This window comes from Lissotriton helveticus, chromosome 7 (genome assembly GCF_964261635.1).
Source record: "Lissotriton helveticus chromosome 7, aLisHel1.1, whole genome shotgun sequence".
Taxonomy (NCBI): domain Eukaryota; kingdom Metazoa; phylum Chordata; class Amphibia; order Caudata; family Salamandridae; genus Lissotriton; species Lissotriton helveticus.
In genome coordinates, this window is record NC_136068.1 from 1,354,539,361 (window position 1) to 1,354,552,744 (window position 13,384).

The 13,384-nt window shown below is 48.1% G+C and overlaps 1 protein-coding gene across 6 annotated transcripts in view; it reads right to left on the reverse strand.

The window, feature by feature from the left end:
* Nucleotides 1-13,384, reverse strand: part of MYH10 (myosin heavy chain 10) — a 1,407,286-nt gene that overhangs the window by 71,501 nt on the left and 1,322,401 nt on the right. The gene's annotated exons all lie outside the window — the stretch shown is intronic.

Consider the following 13,384-nt stretch of genomic DNA (forward strand, 5'->3'; position numbering starts at 1 on the left):
ATACTGCTTTCATCACCCAAGAAGGATTGTTTCAATTCAAACGAATGCCATTTGGTTTGGCATCTGCTTCTGCAGTTTTTCAGAGAATTGTTGAAGGTATGTTTAAGAACATCCCTGGGGTGATGGCCTTTCAGGATGATGTTTTAGTTTACGGTTCGAATCAATGTGAGCATGACGAAGCTTTAATTAAAGTCTCTAACATTTTGAAGGAAAAAGGTGTTACACTAAGTGTAGATAAATGCAAAATGAATGTAGACTCTGTGGGTTATTTGGGGTATAAGCTATCTGAGAAAGGGGTAAAGCTATTGAAGATTTTTGTGTTCCAGTTGACAAGGATCAACTAAGATCCTTTATGGGTCTAATCGAATTCTATACAAGGTTTGTTCCCAATTGCTCTTCAAAAACTTTTCACATGAGGAATCTACTAAAGAAAAATGTCATATTTAAATGGTGTGATGAGTGTGACAAAGAATTAAAAAAAATTAAGCATGATATTGCACATGCTATTCCTCTTAAACCTTTTAACATCAATTACAATACCATAATCATGACAGACGCGAGCCAAAAAGGTCTTGGTGCAGTATTTATGCAATGCAGAAATGGTAGAGATGAGGTGGTAGTCTTTGCATCAAGAGGTCTAAAAGGTGCATAATCTACGTATTCTGTAATAGAGCGTGAAGCTTTAGCTTGTTGGGGGGGCATTGTCCATTTCAAACACTACTTGTGGGGTTCGAAATTCACAGTAAGAGTTGATCACAAACCTTAAGTACAACTCTTCACAACAAAGGTGGTGAGAAAGCAACACCCCGTATTGCTAAATGGCAGTATAGATTATTGGAACATAACTTTGAAGTAGAGTACGTTCCAGGGAAAAAGAACATTGTGGTGGTCTGTCTATCTAGATTGCCAAGTATGAATGACTCAGATGACAATGAGGATGTTGATGATGGAGATCTTTTTTGTTTTGCTATTTCTGAGTCATGTGGTGCCATTTCAGAGAATGAGTGGAGAGATGCATATTTATGTGATGAGGACATCAAAAGGGTTATCGACATACTTCATACGGGATGGAGTACCCAGTTGTCTCTCGAGGACTCTATTGATAAATTCAAACATGTTTTTGATGATTTGTCAATAATTGATGATTTGTTATACCGCTCTACTTCTCTTGTAGTTCCTACCAATATGAGGAATAAAATACTCACCTTAGCTCATGAGGGACATATAGGCATTCGTGCAATGAAAAGGAGAATTAGGGAACAGTTCTGGTGGCCTGGTCTAGACAAACATGTCGAACATTTTGTTAGAGATTGTTTGCAATGTGCCATCAGCGATAAGACTCAGGTGACTGTCCCCAGTCCTATTCAAGCTGTGACATACCATCTCTCTCTGTCTCCTCTTAACTGTCGTCTCATCCATTCCAGAACTCCTCCACCTAGGAGTTCTGGTCATACATCATTAAGCGGAACCCAACACCTATCAAGGCAGAAGGCTTCAAAGGCCTCTGTTGCCTTTTATATGCAACCCAGGCTTTTTCCAGACAGGGGAAATGCCACTCCCTGCGCTGGGCCCATTTGGCATCAGTACAAGCAGGAAAATTAGCTCGTCAGGAGCTGTGGTCCCCGCCAGTTTAGTTCCACTCTTAAGTGGACCTAAACTGTTGTGACCAAAAAAACTAGAATTTCACCATCTTGATTTTGAATGGAATTAGGCTCACAGGGCCAGGGTTATGCCCACTTCCCACGGGAAGTGGTCATATAGGGGTGTAGGTGCTCTAAAGGGGAGTAGCCTATTTGCAACTACCTGTCACTCACCGTAACACCCTTAAATTGAGCATTTAGGAGGCACCCTTAATGCCAGGAGCTCAGATTTGACAGATTCAGAAGAAGAGGACAAAGAGCTGCAAGCAACAAGAACTGAAGACAGCTGTGGACTTTTGGTGCCAAACCCTGCCTGCACCCGTCTTGACCGTGTGACTGTTCCTGCAACTGAGCAACTACCAAGAACCCTAGTAGACTGCCAGCCCTTCGCAAACTGCCAGCAATCTCCTTTGGAGTAGAAGACCTACTCCCCTGCAGTCCGCAGGCACTGAAGAAGCAGTGTCCGGTTAACAGTGTTGCCATTCCCCAGCCAGCCCGATATACAGGAGCCCCCCAGAGAAGAGGTACCCATGCTCCTGAAGGTCGGGTCTGTACCCCAAGAGGTGTGAGAGGACATCAGGACAGACCGGAGCCACACAGCACCAATACCTGGGGTACCGGACCCCTTGCAGCAACCAAGGCATGTTTAAGTCCAGTTGGGATTCCAACAGTACAGAGACCGAGCAGCTGTTGAGGGATGTCAGCACCGCAGAGACCCACTTCAGAGTGACCCAGCTGTCCCGATTTCTGCATCCCCAACCAGTAAGACTGACAACCGTGAGGACCTAGGACACACAGAGTCCAGCCGACCTATCTACTCCGAGCGCACCAGCCCAGGGACAGACGAACCAGTTGTGCCCCCTTGCTCCCAGACCCTTGTGACCGGAGCCCCCCATTTGCAGATCTCAGACTTGTCCCCAAGTCCCCCTCTTCAGCCTGCATTTAGATTGCCCCTCCTTTTTCCCCCAGCGTTGCACGCAAAGCTACCAACCCTATCAGTAGCTGTGCGCCTGGACGCCCCAGGGCAGATAATTGGTAACTGCTGGTGGTACTTTGGACCTTGGCCCCCAAAACCGCAACCGACCTGATAGAGACCTCTAGCTGCAGATTTCTTAACGTTGAATTCTCCCCAAACGACAGACGATATCCGGAAATTTTTCAGCAGCACCTCTGCGTGACAGGGGACGGCGCTGAATGGCCCGTGATGACGTTGACTCAGGTCATGTCAATGGACCCATATAAGTCCCCTCTGGCGAGTGGACGTCAGTTTTTTCTTTTCCTCGCTGCAACGCGGATCTGGAGAAGTGTTTCCTTAGGCCATTTTTGGTCTACTTTGACACGTTTTTGTCGTTAGGAACAGTGTGGCCTTTTTCTCAAAGGCTACAGGTTTTAAGCTTTGTGAGTCTTGTAGTTGGCAGATATCGGTTACAGGCCCCATACGATTTGTATGTGGTGTTTGGGCGATCACAACAAAACCAAGGATTGTGGCTTCTGCCAATAGGAAGATGCTTAAAGACCGTCGTATGAAGTCGCTGGTGGGGCGTATGTCGCAATCTTTGGAGACTTCCCGGCCTCAGTCTCTGTCTTCCCAGAAAGAGGTCAGTTCGCGTGGACGATCTAGAAGTCAGAGCCGGTTCAAAGGACGCTGTTCTCCAGAGACGTCAAAGGGTAGGAAGCGGTTGAAGTCACAGCAACCCCAGTTTCAACGCGTGGAGACTCTGTACCCAAGGTGTAGGAAAGTGCCCCTCTTTGCATGGTTACCCCCCTCTTTTTGCCTGACATCTGATGCAACCTGACTAGATGTGCCCTGGGTCTCTGCCAATCAGGTACCCAGGGCCTGTGTTCTTTCCCCAGACTGTACCTTTAAATCGACAACTCGCACATCTCTGCCCATAGAGATGTGCGTATCTTGTAAACGGTACCATGGGTACCAAGGGCACTGTGACCAGAGAAGGCCTCTAAGGACTGCATCACCTGTGGTGCCTCCCTTAGCGGCCCTGTACCTAAACACCCACACACTGCCATTGCAGGCTGCGTGTTTTGGTGCAGGGAAAAGTGACTAGTCGATATGCTACACAACTCTGTGTGCCATGCCTGCATCCCACTGCCTGAGTCCTAGGTACGTTACTTCTCTAGCAGGGTGCACTACCCTCAGGTGAGGGTACAGTGGCATGAGCCATGTCCCCTACAGTGTCTAAGTCCATTCTTAGACATTGTAAGTGTAGGAAAGCCATAAAGAGTATATGGTCTGGGAGTTGGTCATTACGAACTCCACAGATCCATAAAGGCTATAGCAAAAACTGGGAAGTTTGGTAGCAAAATTCTCAGCACATTAAACCCACACTGATGTCAGTGTGGGATTTATTGTAAAATGCAAACAGAGGGCATCTTAGAGATGCCCCTGAAAATCGACCAGCCCTGGTATTATCCTGAATGGCCGCCCGTTATTTGCCACCACCAGACAGGTTTTGGACCCCTGGTTATAAAGCCTATGCTCTGTGTCCAGAAATAACGCCAATCCTGTGCAGAGGTGTCATGCCTCCTCCCCCAGGATGGGCTGGGTCCACAAAGGGGGAATCTTCAAAGGCCTGAGGTGTGGCGCCGCGGCCAGGGCGACTGACTCTGGAATCTGGGGACCACGGTTCGATCCCCGGCTCCGGCGGCAGGTTAGCCCAGCACCATGTGACTCTGGGCAATAGCTCGCTTAATCTTCCCGACGGCCCCCAGCGCCTAGAGACCCTTACGGGTGATTGTGCGCTTTACAAATGTGGACTTTTTAAAAAAAAAAATTATTGTAATGCGACCCAGCAGCCTCTGCTGCTAGCAGCAGTCGGAAGCACCTGGTTTGCACCCCCACTTCGGGCAGGAAAACTTAGGAGAATAGGAGTTTTGCCCATCTCTGCCAACTCCACCTCAAAGGTGGCGAAGATGAGATGAAGCACATCTTTCAGTCCCCACCATTTTGAAGACCGGGAGACCCCTCCAATCAGGGATAGGTTTATGCTCCCTCCCAAAGGAGGGTGTATTCACCCCAGGTAAGGTGCCCATTGGCCCTACCTGCTACTGCCCCAAAATGTCCCTAAATGTATTATTTAGCTGGCTCCCCCAGACCTGGAAACTAGTTACCTGCAACTTAAGAAGAAGGACGAAGAAGACACCGTGCAGCGAAGCCTGAAGATGACTACTGAATTGGCCCCAGCCCTAACGGCCTGTTTCCAGCTTCTATGATCCTGAGAGAAGACAACGGCTGTCCTGCAGTCAACTACTTCCAGAAATCCGAGGAAGACTGCCTGAACTTTGAAATAGACCAGAACTCCAGAGGATGCGGTTCTGTCCCCAGAAAAACGACTCAAAGGACTCCATTGCCCAGCAGATCAGTCCTGTCCATTCTGCACCCGACGCCTCTGGCCCGTGTCCAGGCGGGAGACAATCCAGAACAGGTTCCCAGCAATCCTGACCTCAAGTCCAGCTTTGGCGGACAGGAAAAGAAAACAATGTCCCTTGTTGCACACAGGCTATCTATATGATCCAGTAAATTGGAAGCAGGATATTAACAAGGATTTACAATGCAACGGTTTCGCATTTGCAAAAGTTTGAGTTTGGCATTGTAAATGACAACATTTTTATTTATGTGTTGGTTTTGAAAACAGATAAATAAATGGCACGGTCATTTACAATGCCAATAGCTTAATCTCTTGCAAATGCCACACATACACACCCACAGAGAGCCCCCCCACACACACACACCCACACACAGCCCCCCCCCCACACCCACACGTTTGTGACAGACCTCCTGCTTTCGGGATTTAAAAAGATGCCAAATGCCACTGCTGTTCTCTTTTTTGCTGCGACAAACGTGATGCTCGAGTTTTGTTTGGTATGTTATCATTTAACTTAAATGGGCGCTATATACCCTGCTAGGAATGCAAACTGCAGGGTGGGTAAGGAGGTTTCGTATTGAAGGTTTGCCGGGCTGGTCCCTTTCGCCCCGTCAGGGTTCAGCCAGCAGGAACCCGAGCCCTGCACGGCGCAGCTTTCGACGAGGCGAACTCTAAAAAGTAAGTCCAAACAACCAGGGCTTTAAGTAGGATAAAAAACTGGGGGGGGGGGGGTCTCTCAAAGGGGTGTGGCCGATGTAGTTGGGGGCGTGGCTTAAAAACACTTAAATTGAAATTCTGCGTTTAGCCTAGTGTGTTGCCCGACTGGTATTCTGCTGCTTTAGGCATTACAACCAGATAAATAACACAACAAGTAACATTATACCTACAACAAGCTGGGACTATTGGATTTGTCAACGGTTGTAGTTGCATAAAATAAATAAGCAACAACTATGGCTTTAATAGCATACTAAAAATGCTTCAATTCTGAAATGATGAGAATGAAAGTACTATAACGAGTCTCTTTGAAGTTACATAAAAAGGCAGTGAAGGGTGGTACTACTGCTGCAGAGTTAAGATTATTTTTTCACCCTGAAGGGGAGGGCAAAAATGGAGTGCCCGATAGGGACCGGTCTCAGCACCTGCTTTGTTGAACTGCCGGGTGTTGAGCACCTGCAGGACCCGGCCCGTTTAAAGCCCTGCAAACAACCCTGATAAAAGTCTGTGGGGCTAACAGTTCATGAGGCAGTCAATGCGGACAATGCCATGCTATGAAAAAGGTAAAAAAAAAAATCTCAAGGCCGTTGCTCGTGAGTGCGCCTGTTAAAATAGGCCTAGAAAGGGGTCGGTTTCTCGTTCTGTAGAGGTGGCATTCCTGGTCTGACTGGTAGCTCCCACCCTGCACAGACAGTGTGCATTACCAGGCCGATAATTATCGCATCCAATAAAAATGCGGCACAGAGATGTTGGTGAACAGTGTTTGAGCAGGCATCGTAGTTTATCAGATCACGTGCAATCAAACGCCTAATCTGTCATTCAGTTTCTCCCAAGGACAGAAAGCGCATTTGAACCTAACTAGTGTTCTGCATGTAGCCATTCATGGTTAGTCAATGCATCATCACAGCTGGTAAGATAGCTCAATGAGTGCAGAGTTCACTGCTTTGATCTGTGTTTGACATGCAAGCCGCACAATGGGATACCCTCTAATCATTCTGAGGCTGACAGGGCGAATGCCACAAGGACGGGCGACAGCGTCCCTGTGCCAGGAGGCAACTTGATTTGTGTTATAAAGATGGCCGTTATCATAAAATCATAGATCCATGACAACACTGGAAAAGCAAACACACTATTCAGTTCAATGTCGCAGCCTGCTGCTAATGGGACACAGGGACACATTGGAAACGCACTCACGCGCGTGAGAGGCAGTCCTGCTCACGTGCTGCATCACCACCAATCCTTCCCGCACCTTTCACTCGGCCTACCTTCGTCTGGGAGCTCACATGTATGGCCGTGGGGTTTAAACGTGGCTGTCAGTACACCAGAAACTAGGGACAACAAAGCATGCGGGCTGGTGCTAGGGATCGAGCAGGCCTTTATAGTGAGCACCGTACAGCCCTGGTTCGTTCTCAAGTTCTTAGGATCAGCTGTAACTGTTCTGTGACTGACTTCCGAATCTACCGGATTCCTTCAGAAGATGAATCAACATTAAGTTTACATTTGTGTAGGTGAGATACTGGAATTTTTCGCATTAACTGACCGCATCAATTTAATCGATCCGACCACAAAACATTTATACAAGACAGAGGGGCAGTAAGTCTGGCCTTGGTAGGGTTGTGCGGGCGGAGGGAGGGGGGAGCGGGACTAAGGAGAGCTGCGGGCGGGGGGAGGGTGGGGAGCGGGACTAAGGAGAGCTGCGGGCGGGGGGGGGAGCGGGACTAAGGAGAGCGGAGAGCTGCGGGCGGGGAAGCGGGACTAAGGAGAGCTGCGGGCGGGGGGGGAGCGGGACTAAGGAGAGCGGAGAGCTGCGGGCGGGGGAGCGGGACTAAGGAGAGCTGCGGGCGGAGGGAGGGGGGGTAGCGGGACTAAGGAGAGCTGCGGACGGAGGGAGGGGGAGGGACTGGAACAGAGCAACAGGTCGTTTCGCGACATGTGAGCAAGCGAAATAGTTACTGTAAGGAAGCTACTACAGGGGAACCCCATAACAAATGAAACAGAAGCGAAAATATTTCAAATGGGGACCTTCAAAACACGGCTCTGTCCGCAATCTACTGGTGACGAGCACAAACAAGTCAGGTCCCGGGCCGGCCAGCCAGTCACAGCGCGGCCCGGGGAATGACGTCACGGGGGTGTCCCGGGCCGGCAGCCAATCGCAGCGCGGCCCGGGACAAAGGGGCGGGGCTTAAAAAAAGCACCAGAAACGCCCCCGAATCGCGTTTTCGTGAGAAAGCGCGATTGACAGCCTCTGTCTCCCAATGGCTAGTCTCCATTTATGGAGCTAGCCAATTGGAAACAGAGGCTGTCCTAACCTCACTATTGAAAACAATAGATTTCGATCTGGGAGGGGCTTCGCCCCTCGCCAGGTTTCGAAACCTAAAAATACAATAATGAAACCCTACTTTTTTAGAAAAAAATGCATATTGAGAAAGTAAACAATACTAGTGTTGACGCAATAGACACAGTTGATACATTTCAAAAGAGCCTTTACAATGAATCAAATTTTTTTTTACAAGAGTTTGTCTTAAAACAAGGAATGGTTATATTTTATTTCATTTTCATACAGCTGTATAAACAATTAACAGCATTGGCTGACCCCTTCTGGACTCCACGATGCCGCCTGCAGCCTGAATCCAGAGGCTTCCCCTGACAGCGACCAGCTCAGCTAAGAAGACTGACGTCTAAAAGCACCCCTTGCACCAGAAGCCCCTGGGCCTTGGTAAGCTGAATTAACGGTGCCCCTACGACCCCCTACATCTCTACTTACCTGTACTGCCGTTGGTCTCCCTCCTGCAACCTCTGGTGCGAAGGCTGTAGCCTGTTTGTTAAAAGCAGAATTGCCATTGAAAAGCATTGGGCGTCAGATGCTGAAAATACACCTAGCTTCCCCTGTGCCGCTGGTGGTGTATGTATTGTGCCACCTTGTGGCCCCGTGCTTTCTCTAACCCCCAAAGTTTGGCCCCTGCAACTGATCTACTTACAAGCAAGCAGTGTGGCTTTGAGCACTCCCAGTCTTCATAGAAACAGATTAGTCCGTACTCATATTTTGAACTCTGCACCAGCCGCTGGTGGTGCAGTATTGACCGTTGCTCCTTGCTGACCTATGGGACCAAAGACTGAAATTGTAAGTTGCGTACTTACCTGTGTAACTGTATTATTGTTTTCCTCTATAGGACAACACTGAACTGCTCAGAAATTACTTTTGAATGTGAAAAGTATTTTTATCTAAAAACTTACCTTATTGCTAAGATCTTGGTCTTAAAACCCAAAGCTTATTTTCATAAAATTGGTGTGAATCTCCTTTTTGAGTCGTTTGTCAGTTATTTGTTGTGTGTGCAATAAATGTCTTACACTCCTCTGTGCTAGGCCTAAGACTGCTCGATCACTCTATGTAGGAAACTGGCTCTACACCAAAACGAGGTATAGTCTGTATAGAGTCCAGGTGACCCCAGAGGTAGGCAGAGTTTAAAGTTAGATAGAACCTTACTCTCTATTTGTGGTAGAGTGGTCGAGCAGTAAGGCAGTATCAGAGGACAGTGCCAAGAATTTGATGTACACACTCAGTCTGCAAATGAATTCACACACTCAATATATTATTGTTTATTTTTAGAACCAAGCAAGCATGACACAGGTAAGCATTAAATAATTTTCAGTAATATGTTTCTGAATATAGAACAATTTGAAAATGTAATAGAAGTTGCACTTTGTTTGATTTACAGGGGATGCAGTAGGTTAGCAAATACAGTACATTGACATGAAAAGGCTTTTTCAGTAAATTACAGGTAAGTTACTTTTTACGTTACTTTTCTCAGTGCTGGATACCTAGATTCAGCACTGGGACACAGGTAAGTAAATAAGTTTTGGTTATTTGTGCGATTTTTAAAGAATATTTTTAGATTTCCAAACTCCACATTTTCAAACTTTTTGGAAGAAAATTGTCAATGTTATCCTATGGAGGAAAAACAGGTTATCGGTTCACAGGTAAGTAATCAACTGTGGGAGTTAAGGTTCTGGGGTTAGACTCAGGGGTCTCTCAGGGTCAGTGATGCACTCTTGTTACACCTTCAGCGGCATTATGGTGGCCGGGTGCAGAGTGTTGAGACCCAATGTTATCCAATGGGGGATAGGGGGCCTCCGGTTGGTGGCTGCTGGCAAGCAGGCCACTGGGTTCTGGGAGCAAAGCTTCTAGGGTTTAGGTCAGGGCAAATGGGTAAACAAAGTAGCACAAAAGGTGCACCCTCAGCGGCACTGGGGCGGCTGGGTGCAGAGTGCTGTTTCGACGTCGGGCGCCCTGTTGTTTTCCATGGAGAACGTTCAGTTTGCAAAAGCACTGCAGGCAGGGAGACGAAGGACTTCTGGGTGCGACCACCACTTGGAGAGGAGGTAAGTTGGAAAGTTAAGGGTTGGTTAGGCACCGTCGGTTTGGGCACACAAGGCCGTGGGGCGTCTGGTGCAGGGGTGCCTTTTGGGGTCGGATCTTCTTACCAGCTCTTGGTCGCGGTTAGGGGGGCCTGCTGGATTTAGGCTGCAGGCGTAGGCAGTAGGCTTGAGGCAGGTCAGGGGTCACCGGATCTCGTGTCTGGATCACCGGGGTGACCTCCTCGCTGTATTTTTCTACTCAAGCTCGGGCCGGGTTCGGCTGGTGCAGAGTGGGCTGGGTTTGAGGTTTCCGGCTACCGCCAGAGGTTGCAGTTGAACAAATCCAGTGTTCACGGGAGAAGCAGTCTTTGGAAGTGAAGGCAGGCAGGTCCTCGGGGGTTTCTGAGGTTGCAGGCTGCAGGACACACCAGGATTTCGCAGGCGCAGGTTCGAGGGGAGACAAGCCGGTAGGGCTGGGGCCAAGTTAGTGGGCGTCTTCCTCTTGTTAGCTGGCTGCACGGCTGTTCAGTCCTTCTTTTCTTCTTGTTGTCAGGCTGGATCTGAGGAAGCAAGGTTCAGGGCCCCCCTAAATACTAGATTTAGGGGTGTTACAGGTAGGAAAAGAGCAGAGACCAATGGGTCACTTCCCTGGAGTGGGTACACCCCCTATCATGCCACCCTCCAGTGGGAGGGGGGCAGGAGCCTGTCCCTGGTTGGTCGGGTCCCAACATCCTCATGATGGCGGGGACTCAGAGTTGTGCTTCACCTCGCATCTCCCACCTGAGGGGTGGAGTTGTAGAGGTTGGCACACCTCTTTCCCTCACTTGTTTTTCCCCGCTGGCTCTCCCACCCAAAGTGGGGGTAGAACCAGTGGGGACCAGTTGCTGAAAGCAGCAAATGGTCTGGGGAGGCTCACAAAGGTGGCATGCCTTTGAAGCTACCATCGTGAACCCTGCCCATCCTGGGGGAGGAGGATTGGCACCTCTTCCCAGGATGTGCATTGTTTCAGGCCTCCGAGAGCAGCAGGCTCTCAACCCAGGGGTCCAGAAACATTTCTGTTGGTCGCAGCCTAAGCAGCCACTCAGTCAGGTCACTAGAAGTTGGTCGAGTTTCAATGGGAATCTCTAAGATGCCCTCTGTTGTGCAATTTACATTAAATCTCACACTGGCATCAGTGTGGGTTTAATGTGCTGAGAAGTTTGATACCAAACTTCCCAGTTTTCAGTCGAGCCGTTAAGGTGTTGTGGGGTTCGTGATGACAAACTCCCAGCACCATATACTCTTAATGGCAGTACTGCACTTACAATGCCCAAAAATGGACGTGGGCACTGTAGGGTTACAAGGCTCATGCACCTGTACCCTCACCACTGGCATAGTGCACCCTGCTAGAGGGGTGACTGATCTACGCCAGGGCAATGAAAAAAAAAGGAATTTATCCTGAGCTAAATAAGTACATCAATAAACAAGTTCCGAACGGTGAATAGTCTTCATATCTTCTTTTATTATTGTTGTTATTCTTCAAAAACCAAACTAGCCGCCGCCAACACGTGTTTCGTCATGGTGTGATTAACCATAGACTTCTTCAGGGCTATAGCTAGGATTCGCACTTAAGGATCACGTAATACTCTCCATAGTTTGTGAGAGCAGTAAGAAAGTAATTAGTTCTCCGGAGGCTCCTAATTCAGTATAAGCATCAAGTTCCCAATTTCTCCGTATTCAACCCCCGGTGTCCTCAAAGGTGCAAGGTAGAGATGTGTATGTAAAGAAAGCCGTGGTGTGTCTTTCTTTCCATACACATCTCTACCTTGCACCTTTGAGGACACCGGGGAATGAATACGGAGAAATTGGGAACTTGATGCTTATACTGAATTAGGAGCCTCCGGAGAACTAATTACTTTCTTACTGCTCTCACAAACTATGGAGAGTATTGCGTGATCCTTACGTGCGAATCCTAGCTATAGCCCTGAAGAAGTCTATGGTTAATCACACCAAGACGAAACATGTGTTGGCGGCGGCTAGTTTGGTTTTTGAAAAATAACAACAATAATAAAAGAAGATATGAAGACTATTCACCTTTCGGAACTTGTTTATTGATGTACTTATTTAGCTCAGGATAAATTCCTTTTTTTTCTTGTATGTGGTTTTGTGTGAACATTACCCATTTGGGTTGATGGTGGGTGACCATAACCTTATCCTTATGAGCTGTTGACAGACTGTAAACTCTTAATATTGTCGTATTCCAGCGCAAATAACACTCAGTCACCTTTTCTATTGCATGCCAGGGCAATGGTTTTGTGGGTATGGCACACAGGGGTGTGTGCCATGTCAACTCTTCACTTTGTTCTGCACCAAGGCACGCAGCCTGCAAAGGCAGTGTGTGTGTGTGTGAGGTTACAGGACCTCTAAGGGTGTCACAATAAGTGCTGCAGCCCTTAGAGGCCTTCTCTGGTCACAGTGCCCTGGTTCGCTGTGGTACCATGTGGCCAGAGATGTCAATTGGGTTTAGCCTTCAATGCAATTTTAGGGAAGGCACAGAGGCCCTGGGTGCCTGACTTTCAGGAGGCCAGGGCACACTCAGTCAAAGAACATCAGCAATTCAGCAAAAAGTGGGGGCCTGCCATGCAAGAAAGAGGGCACTTTTTTCACACTCTACCACTAATAGAGCATCTTGGGGTTTGCATTGAGCACAGTACACTTTTGGGGACTCTCTGGAATCTGTCCATATACAGAGCCAACTTCCTACGGGGTGGCGCAACAAGTGCTGCAGTGCCTGAGGAACACTAAGTTACAGGCCATGGGCACCCCGGGTACTATAAACTAAGGACTTAGAAGTATGTTAGTGTATGCCAATTGGCCAATCAAACACACGTTTAAGGGTCAAGGCAGTGGCACTGAGGTCTGGTTAGCAAACCTAAGTTCACTCTGAGTTGACAAACCAGCAGCATCAGCCCAAACCTTTGGGGGTGACTAAAAAAACAGGCATTTCCTGACAGCTTCCTATGAAAAAAAATCATACCAAAGAAACACATAAAAAAAAAATGAAAATTAGCCAAATGGTCTCCATTCTTCTGTGGCATCAGAGGTTACTGGAATAACAACCCTTTCAATAGCCCTTTGGCCACAAGGGCTTGCACTCCCTACCGTGAGATGGACAGATGGTCTTGTGTTAGTCGCTTCTGGGGATGGTGGAAGGTGCAGCGGATTGGCTATAAAGGGTAAGGCGTATCCCTTCCAGACAACCTGAAGGACCCCCCTGTCTGATGTTATGGCCTGCCAACCTGGTAAGAATCGGTG